Source organism: Anopheles maculipalpis, chromosome 2RL, assembly GCF_943734695.1.
Source record: "Anopheles maculipalpis chromosome 2RL, idAnoMacuDA_375_x, whole genome shotgun sequence".
Lineage (NCBI taxonomy): Eukaryota > Metazoa > Arthropoda > Insecta > Diptera > Culicidae > Anopheles > Anopheles maculipalpis.
Window position 1 is genome coordinate 33,765,087 of NC_064871.1, and position 18,699 is coordinate 33,783,785.

General features: G+C 42.4%; 2 non-coding genes across 2 annotated transcripts; one reads left to right on the top strand and one right to left on the bottom strand.

Moving 5' to 3' along the window:
* Positions 1-2,162: 2,162 nt before the first annotated feature.
* On the top strand, positions 2,163-2,234 carry Trnap-cgg (transfer RNA proline (anticodon CGG)). Its single transcript has one exon. It is a non-coding gene; the product is annotated as a tRNA-Pro (tRNA).
* Positions 2,235-18,196: 15,962 nt separating this feature from the next.
* Positions 18,197-18,268, bottom strand: Trnap-cgg (transfer RNA proline (anticodon CGG)). Its single transcript has one exon. It is a non-coding gene; the product is annotated as a tRNA-Pro (tRNA).
* Positions 18,269-18,699: the final 431 nt, after the last annotated feature.

Consider the following 18,699-nt stretch of genomic DNA (forward strand, 5'->3'; position numbering starts at 1 on the left):
CGTCTTACAAGCGTTTGCCGAAACAAACAGGGTCGATGGTGGATGATTTATGAGTGGTTCAGTTTGGTTCATTAATCAATCCCGATAGCGCACAGGCCCTGGCCAAACGGGAGCAATAACACAAACGATTCCAGCTGTGATCCTGGCGCGCGATCGTCGTGGGCGAAGGAAGGAGCCATCCGTGAACGATGATGAAATACACAATCATTCGTTTATTATCCGTCATGCTTTCGTGGTCACGCATGAAACTGTGGCAGTGTATGGTACGGGGATTCAGATTGATACGATGTTTGCACAATCCGGAAGCGGATAGCTTCATCAGTTCCGCTGAGGTTGAAGGACATGGAGGTGGACAAATTTCTTGATGAGACGACTTTTAGTGACTTTGAAATGTAGTGTTGTTGGGATTTGATAAATTTGGTTTATTTCCTTTATTATAACACGCTTACTTTAGTCCTTTAGTTCGAAAAAAAATTGAAGAAAACCGTAAACAATTCATCAAGACGTTTAAAAATACGTATTTTAAATGGTTTTTCTTGGTGTGTAGTACCTGTAAATGTAAGAGTTTACTCTTTACTGAGGGTCAGGAAAAAAACTTCCGTCTTACAGTTTGGTAAACGAGTTGAACGAAACAGTAAATTAGTCAACTCATTTCCCTCTTGTGTATGAACTACCATCAAGCCGTTCATCAACTCTTGGCCTTGAATTCCGCGAGTCTAGCCAGCAAGCCCCCAAAAACGAAAGGGAAATCGTTTTTCCATCAGGTCGAAATTTAATTAGACTGCTGCTCGTCCTGCATGCAAACGAGGCAAACTAAGGGATAATGACTAGGTATGGGCGGAAAAACTTTCGGAAAATGTTAAGGTCTGTGTGATGCAAGACAGTAGTGGTAGTAGCATAGATACTACCCAACAACACAACATTGTTGTCCTTTGGCTGTAGGTAGGTGTTGAAGTTGCACGTTCCTATCTTCAAGACACGACGAACACCGACTTTTCTTCGCCAACTTTTTGATAATTATGTGTTGCAGGACGAGGAAAATACAACGTGAGCGGTCGTCCGTCCAAACTCCTGCTCTCATACCACAAAACTCTGCCTTGCAGTTTACGCCAAGCTGTTGCATTATTGGCCTTCAAATGGGCAGTAAAAATAGTCGGTAAATTTGTGCCCACCAATGGAATTACGGAAACGAGAAGTCCAAACGCGCAGCGCCTAGTTGAGGAACGCAGCGGTGTAGAAGGAAAATAATTTGAACGAAAGTTTTTCCATCCCGCCGAGCCCAGTAGTAGTTGTGTTTGGAGCGCAAAAAATAGGGGGCCACGCGCTCGGACGAGAGACAATTTGGACGATAAATTTCCAGCAAATTGCAGCTCCATGCTCTGCTAGTCTCTGGTTCTTCGTTTTCACCAAGCAATTCCCTCTGCTAGGGTTTGCCGTTAGCTTCGGATCTTGATACAACCGTGCGCCGTCTTGAAGCTGCGCCGTGCCTATCCAACGCTGCCAGGAGTTCAAAAGCAGTGCAGGGCCAGCATGCAAACAGTTTCATAAATTTTCGCTCCCCTTTCAATGACCGAACGGCAGCAGTAGTGAAGTGTAGCGATCTGGCTAGAACTTACGATGGCAGTGATTTTCTTTTTCTTTTCGAGGGTATGGAGAATAATACCGTTGAAAACTAGGGGCCCGCCGGCATGTGCTTTGTAGTGGTGCACAAGGACAGAGTATTGCACCAGTAGAATGTTTCCACCTGTGGGTGTTGTGCCGGAAAAACGAGCAATCGGTTTTAAGTGATCGATAATGATGTTAAGACATATTTTATTGTAGTTCGGTTCTGTTTCATGTTCTCGTTTGCGTTCTTTTTCGATCGTTTCCTGGTATCTGAATGCCGGAATGGAGCCTAAGAGAGGCGTCACTATTTCTCACTTCACTAACAACTGCTTGAATCATAAATCGACATGAAAAATGATCATCTATAGCATCAAACAGAGTGGGATTAAAAAAAGGTGTCTAAAAAGCGAAAAAAGATCATTCCTCACTTTATGAGTGAGGTAGCGTTCTTGTCTATAATTAGTGCACTTTCTATCGTCTTATCAGTTGCTTTTGGAGTGGTTGATAAAAGAAAGTGGTTTTCAATTTTTCACTTCACTGAAAGCAAACATACATGTGGCTCGTTGGTCTAGGGGTATGATTCTCGCTTCGGGTGCGAGAGGTCCCGGGTTCAATTCCCGGACGAGCCCGCTCATAATTAAAAGTGTGTGTTCATTCACATATTTTTATTGATACGGGTAAATGATAGGAATCTTTTGACTAAATTGTTATTTATTGCTCCTGCATCAACCTGCTTATCGTTTAGCCGTAATGTTCGTGTGCTCTGCAGTGATGAACTAGTGAGAACACTAGAGTGATGAGAGACAATCTGCTGAGTGTGTGAACTACCAGGCGATCAGTAAAAATTGCAGGTTACACCCCGGTGGACGAGGCATCCGGAACCGAACGCGCCAAACCCCCACAGCACTCGATCTCAAGCACTCGCTGCACGGAACTCGGTGCTCGGAACTGGCGGGGTAACTCGAGCCTTTGCGCCCGCGTGTATCCGGGCACCCGGGGAACCCGGGGTCTAGCTAACCTGCCGAGTGACCCAGCTTCAACTGACTCGTGTGTGAGTACACGCGCTGCCAGGAAGGCCAGCAAATCGTGCCCGTGTTCACCGGATCCCACTGTGTACAACACACCATGCATGTCACCAGCCCAAACCTAACCCAGACTGAGTGAAATGGTGTCTGTGTAAAAACGGTTGTTTCCTACGCCATGGACATTTTGAATGGTACTCAACGTGTTTCGACTCCCGATACACTCGCCCAATCATGCCTGTTCGCGTATTATAAGTTTTTGCCGCGTAAACTCATTTCATCATCAAATGAGTGTTTGCAATGAATACATCGTATTTCGAACGGAAATCTTACCCTTGTAAAACCGACCTCCTGCACACTTCCACGGCCTAATGAGCGGTACGTGTTTGCTCTCATTCTGGCTGTGTGAAAAGTCACAATCAGAATTCTTTTGCAGGGGTTCGAGCAAGGATGCTACCGACCGGAAGCGAAATACGCAGAACCAAATGCGGACATATTCACGAAGCAGAAGAAGTCTCATTTCCGCACCGGAAGTGACGGATGTTTCGCACGAACCTTGGCCGTAACAAAATTCAATGGAATTGTTGAGGCAAGAAAATGCTTCACAGAAGACTGTTTTTTTTCCCCAAAAATAGGAATCGTTTCCATTTTCATTCGCAGCGATTTTGGTAGACGAATTTGGTTAGTGCTGTGTGTTCATCTTTATCGCAGACTCGTTCGTGTACGTATTAATTTAGCATTTCAATTTCATTTGACATTTGCAAGCATGCTAGTACGCTAGAGAGCCGTCGTGGTGGATGTCACTCTTGCACTCGCGTTTTTTTGTGGAAAAAATCCGCGGGAAAAGAGTCAAATTCAGCCATTTCTGACATGGCGCTGCCTTCCAATGGCCGACGATGGTGCGCTTAATGCATAGTGCAATACGCTGTTCCCGGCTGATGGATCAAATCAAATGCAATCAATCATCATCATGATGCGCGTAGTCGCATGATTTTATGAATGTGTGATTGGAAAATTCTTACTTAAATGACAGTAGAATCGAAAAGTCTAAGCTAGCTAGATGGGGTTGGAACGTAGGAAAAATTGATGAAACCGATGCGATATGTACTCGTTTGATATTTTCATTTTATTAATTGACTGGATAGAATTTCGATTCTATCATTCGGGACAAGACATTCGGTCCCTTCGTATGGGGAAACATTAAATTTCGAAAATGGTATAGTTACATGGTATTGCGTTTGGAGCTCAGATTCGACCATCCAGTGTCGTTATGAACATAAATCTAAAAAAATCGGAATAAATTAATCCTAGCCTTAATAAAAAAAAAACTTTTCATTACGGAAAACTTTGTTATTGAGAGGCAATATTCTTTTGTAACATTTTGTACAACGATGCGTGACAACCAGTTTATTTTAGGTTAGTAAAAGAAGAAATATTTATCCGGCATCTGAAGAAAGATCAGAGTATTTTGTTTTGGTTATGTGAAACGAAAAATGGCCCTACAAAACGTGTTAAAATGTGGAGTTTAATGGTCGCTTATTCTGAACAAAGCGTTAGTCATAAAACGTCTTTCTACCGCTTGCAGGAAGAACCACACACGAAGAAACAAAAATCCTTAAACATTTAGACTAACTTTTTTTTTGAAAAGACACCAAAAAAAAAAAAGAAACAAAATGTATCCCACAAGAAGTTGTTTTGAAAAGCAGCCTAAAAGTCCACGAGGTCACCCACCAAGTAACGGGTTATAACTGTCACACTTTTTTCGTTGCTCGTGACAGATGCCGTACCGGTTTTTGAAGTCCTATCGGCTGAAAATGTCCTTAAACAACCAGCCAGCTCCGCTTAACCGATATTTTAAAATAAGCCCAAAACAAAAGCCACACATGAAAATACCGTCGTTTCAGGTGCAGAAATTCCTGTATGTTGCTATGCAGCTGGTGCATTGGACGGTGCATTGACTGTTGACAAACGTGACGAGAAGAGTTCGCTGTAAAACGGCGTACCGGCGTTCCTGCAAAACAACAAACCGAAAAAAAGCCTAAAAAGTTATGGTGTGACAAACGTGCAAACAAATAAACTCTTTCAAGGAGTGCGCTACTTGGGAACCAAGAGTCGTACCTTTAAACCTGCTACCAACACGATGTCACGTGTGTGTGGTCCCGCGCTTTTGGTGGGAGTTTTCTGTTAGGATTCCGGTTTAGTTGACGTAAAGCTAACAAAAAGAGGAAAACTGTATCCAAAATGCGATAAGTCAGGGAGGAACGCAATGTTAACAGAAATATGGCTTCCTAAAACTGTACCAACAGATAAGGACGGTGTTTCGTTTAGTTCTTTTGCGTCAGTAAGGGTCAAAACATGTTCGAGAACGAAAAAAAGACGATGTAAAACAACCATGTAAAGCTTCATGTACATTTCTTTTGTCGTTCGGATTATCAGCTTAATGCATCGTTGCCGTCTTGTTTTTGCACATTTTTATAGTTAGGATGCATTTTTGAATACAGCGTGTGTTCGCCAAAAAAAAAAAACACTCAACGCGTGGTTCGCGCGGTACTCTGCGTTTCCTGATTTTCTTTCGCCTTCGGTGCGAGAAATTCGAGTCCTCTAGTGAGCGACCGACTCCCTCGCACGCCACTCAGCGTCACTGATGGACGTGCGAGTGAGAAGACAAACCTTGATACTCAACTCAACGCACCATGTTCGGGGCACACAATTCTCGAACGCACTTTAAAGTGAATCTTTTTTCGAACCTGCTCACCTCCACGGTGCTGAGTTTGGCGCGCTATTAAATCCAGAGCACCACTCGTTCATCTCGTGTACGAGGTTCACGGTCTCACAGTATGTTTCGCCGGCCGTCGATAAAAGTTTGATTAATGCGTCGTGTTCGATTCGTTTCACTGGGCGGTGGTGAGTGTTTGGAGCGTTCGCGAGGTTCACGCGCAAAGAAGACCGTTGCAAAGTATTCCCGCAACGTGCGTTTGCTTTGGCGTATCTGATTAACATTCATTTTGGTGGGCACAAAAGGCAAAGGACCGTCCAAAGTTCGACCGCTCTGTACTGTGGCTCCCCATCGAAACGTGAAACGTGACACGTGCGATGCATAGCAAACACACACTGGGCAACTCGCAGTTGCTGAAGAGAAATTATCGACTATCGAATTCGAAACCTTTGCAACCTTACACGGAGGGACACACCACACGCACTGTTTTTTTTTTGGTCTGTTCTCTCCGTCCCACTCTCTCTCTCTCTCTCATCCCGATGTGGCATCGCTTTGTTGTATCTTGTATGACCTCTGTTGCTCGGCTTCCGTGATAGCTTGGCAGAGACTTTGGCAGAGGAACTGTCAAAGATCGCGAAATATGTACGGAAATTGATTCCCATGCGCGCCATTGTATCGGATCCCTCCGGTCGATCCGTTTACGTGCCTGCCTGTGCGTCGAACGTTTCCGGTGAGATTTCGTACCGGGCTGTGTGTGAGTGGTGGAATGGTGTGAAATATTCACGAGCCGATAACGACATCGTATGAAGGTACGAGGAATGAGCAATGAAATGAGGGAAGGGAGGGGGAAAAAACACCGAAATGCAAATCGTGTCCCAACCGAAATGGCAAGACGTGTGTACGTGCGTAATGTTTTTATTTCGTTTCTTTGTTTTAAAGATACCGTTATCGGTTCACATGGTGGAAAAATGTGGTGGGCAGATGTGTTAAAGATTGATATGGAGAGTTTGGTAGAGAAAAACAGTAAGAAAACCCGCGATTACAAATAACACACTAGTGGAAATAATTGCAAGATCAGCCGTTTATGTTTTTTTTTAAATACAACGTTTTATTTACAGCAGTTGCGATGACTTTAATTTGTATGTATTAAAAATGTTTTTGTTCACACATTTGGTTGTGACTAATATGAGTTTTATTTAAGTAATAGTTATAACTTTTTATTAGCCATAATTGCATTTACCGATATACTATTTTGAATTAAGATGGACGTTCAATGTTAAAAATGCCATTTATTAGAACATAAAAAGTTTATCTAAGTGACGAGTTGAAATATTGCTTGCTTGCTGTACATTATTTTGAAAAAATAATATAGGTTGAATGTTCTACAAGATCATGTGTCCAAATTTGTAATAAAATAGTAAGTTGTCCCGGATTTAAGTTAAAAAAAGCGGTGTCAATCGATTATCCCAAAAACAAAACAATTCATAATCGTGCCTGTAATGATTTTATAGTCTTTTTGTGAGTGTAAGTACTGACGATTTTCTGCTGAAATCTCGCTACCTTGTCACCAAAACTAATGTAATTTTTAGTTAAGTGAAGTTTATTTATTTTTTATTTTTTTATTTAATACCAATATGACGGCTCTTTGCCTTTTAGCGAACACCGTATGTGTTGACAAAATTACAAATTTTACAAGGCATTTTCTTCTTGGATTTTGCCTCGGTTGTTAAATTAAGTAAAACTAGTTAATGTTTATTTCCAGCACCGTATTATTTTATAGCAGAAAATTGCGGACAGCTAATATTTTTTTTCGTATTTTTATTAGATTTTAATCATTGTTAATAAGGTTTATTTGATAACTTAACATTTAAATGAGAATTAGTATTTTTATTTCGAACAACGTACATATTAAGGCATACATTACTTGGAATGCGGAATGCACAACCGTTTCACGCAATATAATCAATATTCCAATCGCATCCGAGAATCAATCAATCAATAATCGATAGACAAAATAGTCATTAATTTTGCAAAGTCAAAGCGCGCCTTTACAGGAAGGAAGATGGAGGAAAGCAGGATTGCATGTTGACGGTAAGGGAAACACAGCAAACGAACTTCAAATATTTAATCCCGCCCCCGGGTCGCCTTTTACCGATCGCATTCGTGCGTGACACGCGAGGCAAATGTTTTCGACAAACATCAGTGCTACGTTCCATACATTCCGGCCAAAGTAATGAAGTCATGGCAAATTATTTGCAATACTTTCGCAAACAAATACACATCACCGTCTGCAGGCAATTGCTTTACGTGCAGCTTGTATTTATTTTCTAGTTCAGGAGAATTCCTCCAAACTGTGTTAAAGCAAGACAGTCGAAAATGAAGTTGTACAATATTTTTCATCAAATACCGTTCTCTCAGACCAGACGAGGTTTCGATATTTAGCGACGTGTCCTGCTGTTGCTGTTGCTAAATTTTCCGATGGCACCGTCTGCTGGAATTGGATATTATTTAAAACACTTTCAAAGGGAAAATTTTAATCCGACTTCGCAAAACCGACGACCAACGGATCACCAACTCGGCTACGGGCACACCATCGGTACGGCACCGCGAGAGAATCGCCGGTGATCGCCGTCCAACAGTACTGGCTTCTTTCCATTGCCATTGGCGATGGTGGCAAATTAACAGTTACTTCTGTATGCATCGCTGGTCGGACATTGGTCGTCTATTCAGGGCGAAATGCATCCATCCCCGTTCGATTAGCCGCATTTGCATTTTCAAGTCCACGTCCGGTAACGAAACCGAAGCGACGGCCAGCTGCAAATGTTGTTTAGCAATCTGGACAAACCGTACAGCACCCGAATTGAACCTGGTGGCTGTGTGGGAGGTGGAAGCTTTCTTTCTACAGCTTAAAAAACGGCTCTGACCAAAAACCCCTGCTCAATCTACGGAACAATTCTTCGCCCTCGACCGGGCACGACGAACGTTCGGTGCCGGACTTAACGCATCGGTGCCAATTCTCAAAACTCCCATTCCCCCCGGCCAGTTGTGTCTGGCAGGCTGGCTGGCTAGTCGGACACTGGATTGATTGAATTTGACGTTTTCCCGCTGCATTCGAATGCTGTGTCAGGCTTTCCAGAAATCTGGGGTTCGATTTTCGCAGCCATGTCGCGGGGCACTCAGGTTTGCATAATTCCTTTGCCCGGTGCCCAGAGTTTAGCTTAGCATCTTTCGCCACAACCAACGGGCAACTATGTTGATAAAAGTTGACCGCGACCCGACGGTGGAATGAGAAAAGGGGGAGAAATTGAAACGCCACGCTGACGGTGGCCGTGACTTGGGATCGCAATGCACGCATGGTAAGGTAATGAAATGCAACTTGGCGCATGGAAGAGAAGGCTTTCCGTTTTAATGCACACAATTGGCAGTTCTGGGAAATTTGATAGACGTTCCTTAATTAGGCAGAGGCCTGCCACGTACCACAGAGTGAGAGAGAGAGCGATTGCTAAGTGCCATTCGCACTGCAACATGTTAGAAATGTGAAGTGGATAACTCGCTAGTGTAGCATAAATTAAAGCTTGAAGTTAAAAGTGTTTTAATGCATCCCGTTACCACAGTACCGAGAATTTAAGTTGAAAAATCAAATCTTCTTTCTGGCCTGGTTGTTATCAGTTTTGTTATGGCGAGCGAACATATCAACACGTTAAAATACCCTTGATTGGCAAATAGTATCGAAATCGATCTTGTTAATTAGAATAAAACTGAAATATGATATGTGCTCAAGAAACACAATGTTGCGAAAAATTTGACGCACACACAGAGGCTCAATTGGATATCGAAAAAAAAAAGCACGCGCTGATCGTGATGTTCATTTTTATCGTATATTCGTGTACAGTTTTTGTATTCGTCATGCTCCTTTCGGCAATGGTTGATTTTCTGTGTCTCTTTTGTATGCCATTTTTGTATTTGGCACTTTTTCCTTCCTCAATTGGCTCTATTTGTTTGCCAGAAAAAGGGGATAACTCGTATCAAACACTGGTGCATGTGGTTCGGCTTGTTTTACGGCATTGAAATTTTGTTTTCCCGACACTGTTGGGCACTGTTATTTGCTGCAAAACACGTCCAACTGGACTCTACCGTGCACGCGTTGCAGTGGACTGCAACCTCGATGGATGGTGTCACATCTGTTGTTCCCAAATTCACGTTGCGCTTCATCGGAGGGTTTGTAAGGTTGTTTATTTTTATCCCACCGGTCCACGGGCTAATAGAGAATGGAGGTTTCATTTCTTTGTGTGTGAAGTTTTAAGAGCGGACGTTGCATTAGCTGCACGAACTGAAAATAGTGCGAGAAAAGCAACTTCCTGTTGTGACGGTGACATGCATTTCAAGTCTCAAGGGCTGTTATCGATCATGTCAGCTAGTGCACCGCGGTTCTTTAACTTCCTTCAAACTTCAACATCAACTGAAACATGTGAAAGTGACAGGAATATGATTTGTGAAATTGAAGGAAAAGTGTGTGTTTTACGTCTCCAATAAGAAATTCTTTGACTTTAACTTTTACAAGTACCTAAAATAATACGCTTTTCATCCTCTATTCGGATAAAAATTTATCAAAAACCAGCACGCTAGCAGAATCTGATGGAAATAAGTATCTGTTGGCCATGCTTAACGTTTGCATGAATCATGAAATGGTGTTTTAATTTACGCGACACAAACCCGTGAACGCGTACTGGGATAAAAATTCGCCGAACCATATTCACATTATGCATTCATCGAGTGCCCAATTGGGAGACATAAAAAAACCGCAAAACGTTCAATTAAGTTGCCTGCGGTAGAAGGACGAATGCAACATTTACCATTCGTATGCGGAGAATGATCGCGAGTAGGCAGACGTTGGCAGAACGGGCATTGTTGGTGTACACACAGATTGGAGGCGCGTGTCCATAACGTTGTCCAGAGGATGCACCGGAATGGTGGGATGGTGGCTGCAGAAGAGAATTGGCAGCCAACGGGTGCCAATTTGCTGCCGAATGGTTGAAATATTCATGCACATTTGATGCGAAATATTAAAAATTCAATTTCGTAACTCCGGGATGGGGGAACGTGCACGGGAAGATACACGCACACGTCAATTGGGATTGGAAAGTGCATCGGGCGGGGGATGCGATACAAATGCAGCAACAGAGCGCGGCAGCACGTTTGTGTCACGGTGCATTCGCGGCACGGTAGAATGACGATATTGCAGCTTCCGACCGCAAGCATCCAGGGGCAAAACGGAACGGAAATTGACATTGACTGATCAGTCGTGAAGCAAACGGTCAGGATGCATGAAAATAAAAGGTAATGAAAATAATAACATCAAACGTGCTAATAGATAGAGAGGCGGGAAATGAAAGAAAACGCATTTAACTATGGCTTATTAACAAAAAAAAATTTTTTTTCTACTGTCTTCAGAGAGTACGAAACATTTGAACTGCTTTAAACGCAAACTATAGGCACTAGTAGTAAGTAAAGGTAGAGTTTATTTTGGAATTTGTGTTACATTAGTCTGCTTATACAATATTTTAAAGGTTCCGTTTAAAAATAACTCTCCTCATTGCCTTGTGTTTCGGCTTGTATGGCGTAGCCGGTTGATTTTTTAGCATAGTTTGATTATGTAAACATAGTAGAAAAAATTACATAAAAACCCACAATTGATGGAAAAGATCTTAAAGAAATAATTAAAAAAATTATAATGATAGATGACTATCACCCAAAAATAGAAAAGGAAAAAAAAACTCATTCCTAGCTTGATGCGTTGATTACAGGGCGTGTGTCGCTGTGGCATTTGTTTTTATAACTGAAATCAAGTTTCTATATGTATTCTGTAATTAGTATGGAGTAATGTGGCGGATTGTGGGTATTCTGGACCATTCAGGTACATTAAGAATCATTTTAATCGCTTCGTTTTGTAGTACTACTACTAAAGGCTTTTTAAATGAATTTTAGCAAATTTCTCCATAACGGGCAAGCATAAGTTATTGTTGGTCTAATAAAGCAGTAGTAAGTCTTTTTTTCTTAAGTTAAGTTTGGATTTTCTGTTCAAGAATGGATTTAATATTGGGATAAGTTTTTCTGTTTTCACTACAACGTTTGAAATGTGATGTTGGAACGTCAAACGTTTGTCCAATAGTATGCTGAAATATTTAACTTTATTGCGCCAGGGTATTGTGGTGACTTGTGGTGACACAGATTTCGTGTAAAAAAAATATAGCATCAGTTTTAGATTCATAGCATCAGTTTAGATGTGGTGGTCGTCTCCGTCTCCGTCTGCGTATAGGTACTGTGTGCAATGTCGGGAATGTCTGAAATTAAGATATTGAACAGTAATGGTGAAAGTACTACTGCGCCCGAGAAATAAAGTAACGGCGTGTTTTCTTAAATGTTTATTTTTTTTTTTTTTTGTATTAGGCCAAATGAAGGTCACCTTCGAAGTAATGCAATGCATCTCTTCCATCTCTTCTCCTATTCCTCGAAGCAGGTGGAAAACGCGGATGCTGAGATGTCCTTTAGTTCCGCCGTCGCTGCGGCTTCTTTCTCCTCGATAGTGTCAAAACGGTGTCCCCGAAGCGGCCGTTTTAGCTTGTTGAACATGCACAAGTCTAGGCAAGTGGTGTAGGCGACAGCGGTGTCGGTCTTTAAATGACAAGGCCGGGGTTCAAATCCCATCCGGACCGCGTTCCCCGGTAGTGAATACGGGGAGTCAATCAGGCGAATACGGCGGTTGCGGAACAATATGGGTGCCAGTTGTTGGGAAAAACTCCCTCAAAATGATGGCCGTACGGAAGGGCCGCATTATCAGCTTTTTTCACAAATCCGGTCGCTTTCGCCGGATGGAGGTCCGCAAACGCCGCATTACGCTTAGATAGCGTAATGCGGCGGTTGCGTAGCTCTTCGTTCACCGCCGCATTACGCTAAGCGTAGCTCTTCGTTCATCGTTTGGCCCTTCGGTAGAAATTTCTTGTGAACCTTGATTATTGACCGGCTTTGACGCGACTTCTTGGGCTTCGGTTCGTTCGGGGAACACATTTTTCTTCGACATAGATTCTTCTCCGAAGGCTTTTTGTAGCATCCGCAATATTTCCGCAGCGTTTATTTCATTGCGCAAACCAAAATTTGATATATGCGCGCTGCTCCACAAACTTGGACTTGACCAATGTGGACAAAAACACTTGGCGTAGCTCTGGAAACAAATTGTCACTCCTAGCCGGGATGTTGTGACTTGAAACGTGTCAGAACTGTCAAAAACATACATATTGACAGACGAAAAATAAAAACAAGGGGCGCCTCTTTTGGCGTGTGAAATTTGACATCCAATGTCACCTTACTTTTCGAACACAGTAGTATACTACCTTGCGGCACTCCGGCTACAGGTGTGAATTTTCTGAGCTTATTTTTGAAATATGGACACTGTTTCGTTATTGGATTGGATAGCCGAGTGGAATAAGTTTGAAAAAAGGCCTTTATGCCAGATGAATTCAAAGGCTTTTTCGCTATCAAGAAGTACCATTCCAGCAGATTTTTTTTGTTCATCTTTTGTTCTGTATGGAGTTGGTCAGCCTTTTTAGAGGATGCAGGATGTTGAGAGAGATGGTTGAAAGCCTTACTGAGAAATTGGTATCATGTTATGAGTCTCGGTGTGAAGGAGAATTATTTTTGCAATAATTTTTTCAAATATCTTCCGATGCAACTGAGCATCGAACTGAGGTTGATTGTTCGATACTAGTTAGGCAGTTCGTATGGGACTTATTTGCGTTTTATATGATCTGATTGAGTACTTCTTTAGTTCTAACGAATCTAGGAAGTACTCAATTAGGTCATGAAGTTGACAATTGGAAAGAAATTGACCTATCAAATAAATGTTCTAGAATGACAATATATTCCTCACAACTTACGCCTAATCGTCAGATCTTTTAAGATCTGAACTCTCCAAAGAAACCGCAACGTATCAGCACCATTTCTTTTGACGTGAATTCTTTTGCCCTTACTGGGAGAAACTGTGGCTCAATCTCATTAAGAATATCGAGGAAAATTTCCTTCGATACACAAACATTTTTCTTAAACCTAAAAAGAACAACCACGAGAACATATCAAAAAGGTTTTACACAAAACTCACGCTTGATTGGTAAGCTCAGCTTCAATTAAAAATACCTTCTCTACAAGAACAGTTGTCTACACTTTTGGTTTTGCGTTTGTTGCTTTAACTACTTTGACTGATTGATTTTGAAGGTTTCAGGAAACAAATTGCTCGTCGAAGCTTTCCTGTTATAAGAGCGGTTTTTTTTTCGTTTGTAATAGATAATCAGGGCTATAAACCTATATATCTAAGCTATCTGTAGATGTCTAAGCGAAGTTTCAAGGAATATTACAGATTTCTTTAAAGCGTCTCCTTTAAAATATGTTTGATCCACCCAAGGTGGGTACACAGTACATTGAGACGCGAAACGGATTGAACGCGTACGTCTTTCCTGCCCCCCGCGACCTATACCTGCATTTTTCTGATTCTTCTATCGCTCACCGCATGTGTCGCGCTCATCGAAAGAAATGTCAATATTTCCCTTATCGGCCGGGTGTACAAAATATTCCTCCGTAACGGTGTGATTGTTTCCTTCGTGCACTTCCTGTGGTGTCAAGTGGATTGATGGCACAATGATGGTTCGCATCAGGAGACACAGCATGACACTTCCATTACCGGCTGACAACGAGCTGCTCACAGCGACAACAAATTGTCACAACTTTGTAATATTTGCTACAGTCGAAAAGGAAGGGCACCTTTAAGGAACCTTTCTTTTTTTTTGGCAGCAAATTGTCGTGCTACGGTACCAGAGTGTGGGAAATGCTTCTTTTTTTTTTTTCAATGTTCAACACAATCAAGCACTTAATCCTCCATTCTAAGCAAGTGATCCTGAACAGAATCGTCCATGTCAATAAAATGATAATCAAAATCATCTAAATGAAACAAATTAACTTGCCGATTTCTTCAGCGTCTTGACGATGTTACCCTCCCAGAAGTGAAAAGTTCAATTTTTGCTTTACCGTGCCGCACACCACCCTAGTTGCTTAAGTCGTCGATAATGTCGCTCGCTAGGAATGGCATTTTCTATATGCAACTTAGAACGCGTTTTTTTTTAGCGCACCCTCCCTGTCAAAAAGAACAAAATTAATGTGTGAATATTTTGTTCAGCTGTAAATGTGAGCTGTGTTCCAAATTCTGCCAGCGTTCATACACAATCCATTACACCATTCCGGCACGGGGGAAGGAATAGGAGGCATGCAAATAAAGTAGCTTAGGTGCTCTCGTCCCAAAGTGCTTTCAGAAATAATTTTCAAAATGGTGCAATACTCGCGAGGAGGAGCTCTAAGCTGAGACAAAAATAGCTACACGAGGAAAAACACTTCCTCGAACTTCTCGACGCTACCCATCCCGGAGTTTGGTTGATTTGATTAACCATTTGTTTCCTGCCGCCATGCACACCACACAACACCCCTGTGGCATGCGTTTTGTTTACTTCTGCTCTTCAATTGCTTCTCGGCTGCTGTAAGCTTTTGGCACCAAATTGCACCATTTGGCAGCCGGCAGTGAAGGACCCACGGCAGTTTATGCGAGGCGGGTGCCTTTGGTGAAGCTGGCAGTGGAGAACCGTTCGCGGCACTAATTGATTAGCATAATAAAACCATTTTCAGTAAATTGTTATTTTCACGGCACATACCTTGGTGTGGGCTGTGTGTAATGCGTTTCGCTCTTCCCGCTCTGCTCGTAAGGACATTCTACAGCTTTGTTTCATTGCATTACCACGACGTGTTGGTGATGGTGGATTCACAGACGTATAATCGTGCCCAATCAAGGCGGAAACCATGCCACCACAGAGATATTGGCCATATCGGAGCACTTGATACGACCGGAATCGCGAACCATCTGTGTGTGTGTGGCCGATGTGATAGCGACATCATCATGAGAGTGTCCACATGCGCGCATGTGGTTGCAAATCTTCTTCAAACTTACTATTCACCCCACCGGAGTTGCATCTTCGCTCATCCAAAACCATCCCATCCGGTTCCGGTGCGCGTGTTTCTCGCTATGGATTTCATGTACCGTTTAGCACATCAATATGTTGCGCGATGCATAAACCACAGTCGTCGGCTGTGTTCCCTCTTTCCTGCGGCACCGGAATTGGGTGGGAATGTTCATCGATTTTCAATAGAATTGTGCTCGAATTGTGGGCTGAACTGTGGCAGGGGGCCAAAACCGAAACACAGCGGCGGTGCCCACTGCAAAACAAGTACCCATTTCGGCTGAGCAGTAAGCGGCCGGAAATGAATCCCGACGTAAGACGAAAGATGACATTTCCTATCGCAGGATGCCTGACAGACGTTTGTTTTCTTTGCGCGGTGCGCTGTGTTGGAGACCAATTTAAAGGCTTATTACGGGCGTATCGGAAGGGTGAACGATTCTCGTGTGCAAGTGTATGCTTTTATGCTCCCACCACTGTACAGCTTTGATCGGGAGCAATCAGGGCGAAAGGTACGCGCTCCGAAACATAGATTGAATATTTGATGTACTTTGAGCCCCGGGCCAGGCAGGACAACGGCTTCAACTCAATTCCTACAGTCGAGTCGTTTGATGCTGGGCACGGCATTAACCCCAATCCCATCCGCTGAAGAATTGATTGAAGGATTCGATTGGCAGCTCTAGGTTCGTTGATGGGGTTTCAATTGCGCATAATGCTTGCGTGGCGTGGTTTATTACAGTGCTTTTAGTGTCGGTGGATAAGCATATTTTCTTTGGTGTGTAGAGCGTTTTCTTAAGAAATACTTCGTGTTGGATGGTAGATGGATAGAGACATGAAGCTAGGCTAACGTTTGATCCTTTGGTGAAAGAGTAACTCCAAGCTACAAGACGATTGCAATGAAGCATCCAAGCGTCTCTTAACTCCCAGTATGGTTGAAAAAAGTGTGCAAATTTGATTTGAAGTTTCATCAGGCACGCAAAATGGAATACGGTGGAAAATACATTTCAAGTACATTAACTTTTTTTTATCAGCTCGCACCATAAGAAAGCAAGTAGTTCTTATAAAGCAAACTAATTTGAACTCCAGTTCCAGAGATTAAATGTCTCGTCTAAAATATATCGATGTTCGTTCGTTAATCTTCTGATTTTACTGTACAATAAAACATAAAAGTGATGTTTTTTTCGCGTAATGTAATAAAGATTTTGACATTTCAGCTTGACATTCAACCTTCCTTAAAGAAAAGTCTGTTGGTCTTTGATGCTTCGAATGGGATATTTCCACAAAAAATGCCTTAAGATTGTTGTTGCAGCAAAACACTTTACCCACCCTTTAGCATGACAAAAGAGGAGTAAAACATGAAACCATTCCTCACCTCTACTGGCCTGGAGGGTTATTTAAAAATAACCAAATTCAACCTATACTCACCATCCAGAGTTTCGCCCATCCTTTCAGCAGTGCAGTAAAATCGTTCAAGGAGAAGAAATAAAAAAAAATCCCCTTGCGAAGTTACTTCAAATTGGAAGCTTTTGCAATGCGAAACCATTACGAAAGTGCAAAAATTTTCCAATTCCATTTCCATTGCCCAGAGTTTGCACCAGAGCGGGGGAGCTCGCTTGAGTTCTCGAGACACTTTGCATAAATTTTTCGGACATTTACGAGTTTCAGCCTACCCGGCGGGCTGGCCCGAGTTAGATTGCGAATTTGAAGGGCGGAATGTGCGTAGCGTACACTGCGCACAACCGGTGCTGCACCTTCGGAACGAAAAGGAGCCCCTTCCCGTACTCCCCAGGGGCGATTAGGTATGGGAACGTACCGTGGTGTGCCTGGTCCAAACACAATTGCTGTTTTTGCATTCAAATTTGTCCATAAAACTTTATTTACGATACTAATTTATCGTTATTTTGTGTGTTCTATTTTTTTTTTTGGTAGATCTTTTTGACTAACTCAGTGCGAGGGAAGGAAGGGTGTTTAGATGCGCAAGATGATTTGAATAGTAGAATTGCTATTTCTGGAAGTATAGTGCTTTTATAGCTTCAGAAAATAGTAACCCATTGTTCACAAGCTGTTGGTGTGCGAGTGTGCATAACCATTACTTTTTTATCACAAACATCAACGTAACATCGGAAATGGCTACAAAATGAAGTGCTCTCAAAGGAGCATTATTTATCAGAATCCTTTAAATTCTAGATAGGTAGTTCAGGTATCGAGCGGGTTTTGTTGGGAATTTTGTATCATTTTACTTATTTTATAAAAATGCAGAGCTAAATCGAGATTGAGAAAATGATCATTGTAGGAGATAAATTACCTAAAGCAATGGTTGAATATTATAAGAACGAAATTCAAACTTCTCCCATGTATCCTCCAATGTAGGAAATGCGTGGAGAAAAAAAATTACAACGATACGAATATAAAAGCAAAGGGCAAAGATAAGAGAAATCCAACTAAAACTGGCACGCAACCAAACAAACCCTTTCCATTGGTTCGAGCACTGTTTGCCTGCTCGCAATTTCGCAACCATTATCAGGACGGTTTGTACGCGCGAGAGTAGCCACGCCTTCCAAAGATCAAGGTTGCAGTTGCAATTTTTTTTTTCCTTTTATAAATGCACATATGCACATATGGCAAAACATAACCACCTGCTTCTCGCAGTACAAATCTTCATTTTGAATTGGTTTAGGTTGTTAGTTTAAAGCAAATTCTCACAACGGTTCACAATTCTTCCGTGCTATTATTTTGTAGAAACAATCTTTATTCTTCAACCGACGTAAAACGAATAAAAAAAGAAGATCACAATCCCATCACAGTTGGGGCTCGTCCGGGAATTGAACCCGGGACCTCTCGCACCCGAAGCGAGAATCATACCCCTAGACCAACGAGCCACGGTTGATGGCCGCGCTCTCTTTACAAATCTGGTGCTCACCAACGTAACTGAAAGTTCGCGCAGCACGATCGAAATGCTCACTTACTTATCGCACGTCCGCGTGTGCGAAGGTCTCTCTGACCATGCTAAGGTCTATTTTTGGCACCACTGCTAAGTGTTGGTCGGGAGAAAGTCTGGGTGGACCGAGTAATCAGTAGTATGCTTCACGGCGCTATGGTTGGTTGCATAGCGCATGAGTCGTTTCGTGAGATCTTGACGAGAGAACCCCAGTAAACAGAGAGTTACTCGGGTAAGGGAGCATTTAATGCTTGAATTTACTCCCCCCAGCCCCCCTGCGAGCAAATGATTCGTTAAGCTCATCCATCTATGCGCGACATTGATAGATCGACGCACTTAGCACACAGGGGATTAATCAAACGCGTATGGAAA